This window comes from Gossypium raimondii, chromosome 8 (genome assembly GCF_025698545.1).
Source record: "Gossypium raimondii isolate GPD5lz chromosome 8, ASM2569854v1, whole genome shotgun sequence".
NCBI lineage: Eukaryota > Viridiplantae > Streptophyta > Magnoliopsida > Malvales > Malvaceae > Gossypium > Gossypium raimondii.
This window is the reverse complement of record NC_068572.1, coordinates 4371227-4374437: the sequence shown is the minus strand read 5'-3', so window position 1 is coordinate 4374437 and position 3211 is coordinate 4371227. Positions and strand designations below refer to the sequence as shown.

The 3211-nt window shown below is 29.7% G+C and overlaps 1 long non-coding RNA gene across 1 annotated transcript; it reads right to left on the bottom strand.

Annotated features, from left to right (window-relative positions):
• Positions 1 to 1606: 1606 nt before the first annotated feature.
• On the bottom strand, positions 1607 to 2297 carry LOC128043109 (uncharacterized). Its single transcript, XR_008198835.1, has 2 exons — positions 2167 to 2297; positions 1607 to 1904 (listed from the first exon to the last, which is right to left on the bottom strand). It is a non-coding gene; the product is annotated as an uncharacterized LOC128043109 (long non-coding RNA).
• Between the last annotated feature and the right edge of the window lie 914 nt (positions 2298 to 3211).

Genomic DNA, 3211 nt, shown 5'->3' with positions numbered 1-3211 from the left:
CTCAAACGTTTAAAACAACCCAAATCAGACATAGAAAGTGACGCCGTTTGGTCTTGGATCCAAATGAAAACAAGGTTAAACACGTGGTATAAATTAAAAGAATAAAGGGAACCACACTGAAACTGATCAAAACGAAGAGGGGCCTATTGAACAAATAGACCAATCGATCCTAAATGTGCGGATCCTACCTCGGTCGGGTCACCGCTCAGATCGGTCCTCAGACGACGCCGTTTTGCAGTTATCACATTAACAACAAATGGCGACGTTTCAGCTACCTGATTTAAAACTAAAATAAACCCTAAACTAAACCTATCACCCTTGCTAAAACAAACCTAGGCTAAAAAACGAAAAAAAAATCCACACTGCTCTGTTTACTGAGTATCCGAACCATCTCCGATCCTAGCCTGTATTCTGATGACGACGGAGAGAGGGCCAGGACCGTTCTACCAGGTACGCCCCTTACTCTTTTTCTAATATTTCTCTTTTAAACAACGATTGATGAACATAAAAACTAGAAACAGAAAGCAAAGAAAAGAATCAAATAACCAACAAAATAGAAAGGAATGAAAACCCAGAAAATCACCTTTCTTTGAAATTTTTTGTATTCTCAAATTTTTTTTTTGTATATTGAACGCCTCCTCCTTTAAAAATTCTTGAAAATGGCTTTATATAGCCGAAGATAAAACAAAAAAATTACAACGAAATATGTATTTTCTTCTTTTATTTACTGATGTTTTCTATTTTGTTGCGTTTGCTGTGTCCTTCTTGCAGGTATACGGAGGCCGTACGGTGACGTGGCGCGGCTCGAAGGTGTGGTACGTACGGTGGCGCACGTACGAGGGTAGAGCCTGGGTTCAATTGCGGCGCAACAACTGCTAGGGTTTCTGACCTTTGGTTTAGGCTAGTTGGGCTAGGGTATTGGGCTTAGGCTAATTGATTTTGGGCTTAATTTATTTGGTTTGTAATCTGGATTGATGTTATTGTTTTTTTTTGGACTTTTTAATTTGGTATTTATTTGTGCACAGGCCAGACAAATATTGGGCCTTACATTAAATATTAAAAAACACTTTTAACTTTAACCGACTGTTGACCGAATGTTAACTAAGTGTTTATTGGCCACGTGGGGCTATTAAAACACACCACATGTTCTTTTATATATACATTTAGTATTATAAATTATATTGATTAAAAATATATAAAATATATAATATATAAAAATTTTAAAATATTTTTATAAAATTCTAAAATATGTAATTTTAAATTTTAAAATTTAAAATAATATATAAAAATTAAAAAATGTATTTAAATTTCAAGTAATTGCAAAAAAAACTTGAAATTTAAGTACATTTTATAATTATATATTTTAAAATTATATTAACAAATTATTTTCAATTGTTTTTAACAATTTTTTACATTTTGTAATAATTTTATTAATTTCAACTAATTTCTTTTCAATTATCATATTTTTTAATTTTAATTTTATATTTTATATATTTTTCTGAATTTTTATATATTTATTTCCATTTTATATTTTCTAATGTGAATATACATTTAATAAAAGAAAATGTTTGTTTTTTACATCAAGACATCACGTGGCGCTTGGTGATTGATTATAAGATTTTTTTTTTAACTCTGTCAAAAAATAGACTAAGAAATATAATAATCGCGTATGTAATACCCAATTATTGCCCGGGGCCCAAAACTGTTTACAGCCCACATTTGGCCGAATACAAACCAAATACATGAGGCCCAATAAAGCCCAAACCAATAACCCTATACAGCCCAAATTTTTCAAAGTCACAGAAATCCTAGGAGGCTGATGGTTTCGGCGCCGCAACCACCCACGTTCAGCAACTGTTCATTATCCCATGACATTGCTCGCACGTCTTCCACGATCTCCATACCTGCGAAAAATTGATCAAAATGGCAGTAGAGGCAGCAAATAAGAGGAAGTAGTTTTATTTATTTAGAGATTTTGATTTTATTTTATTTGGATTTTTAGGAGATTTATTATTTTTTGGGGTGCGGCTCAGATAAAAAAGGCTGATTTCAATTTGTAATGGGGGTTAGATGATTGTTGTAGTGAAAGACTGAAATACAAACAAAGAAAAATCAAAAAAACTATTTGGAAGATAAACGAAAAAGGAGAAAGAAAGGAGGACTTACCGTCGTGAGGGTCGTCGGAGGGCGTCCTCGTTTCGTCGAAGTCTGAAACGGCGGAGGGGGGGCTGAGTCTGCTGTTGTATTTTCAAACAAAAAGAAAAGTGACCTAATTTTGTTTTAAAACAAGTTTTAAATGGTTTTTTATGCAGTATATTAAAACAATGCCGTTTAATGGCTATGGATCTACGTGTTTTGGCCCTTGATGGGAAATTTGGGCGTTGAGTCCTCAGTTTTTATGAAGTTTGTTTAATTATTCTTTTTATATATTTGCAATTTTAACTACACGTTTTATTTATTTTTCAATTCGGTCCATGTTGCTGTGCAGTGTTTGGGATGTTTGGGTAAATTTTTCTTTGGGTCCTCCATCGTTGATTGCGTGTTCTAAATGGTCCATTCGTATTTTATCTATTTCAAATTTATCCCGAATTTTTAATTAAAATATAAATTAGTCCTTTTGTCATTTTTTTTCACTATTATTATATTATTATTTATTGTAATTATTATTATACTTACGTATATATATGCATATGTGTTTTATAATATATATTTTATGTATATATTTTAAATGTTTTTAAATCATATACATATTTTATTATTATTACATTTTTTATTTTCATAGTTTTTATATATACGTACATACATTATCACTTTATAGTATTTATACATTTTCCATATTTTTAATTATATATATATTTCTTTTATAATGTACATATTTATACACTATTCAAAATTATTATAAAAATATTGTTCATATGTTTTTTATATATATATTTTCATATTTTCATAATTTACTAATATATTATATTTATACATTTTTATGTTTATTATTTTAAAATGTATGTGCATATTTTATATATCTTATTATTATTGATTCATTTTCATGGTTTTGTATACATATATATATGCATTAACATTTTATCATACTTTTAAAGAAAATATATTTTGGTTTCCTTAGCATTAAAATCCTCATATTTTATAAATTTTCAAAATATTTGGCATTCATGGTTCTCGAGAAAGATCGTGTCCTAACTTACTCGATTGTGATCAT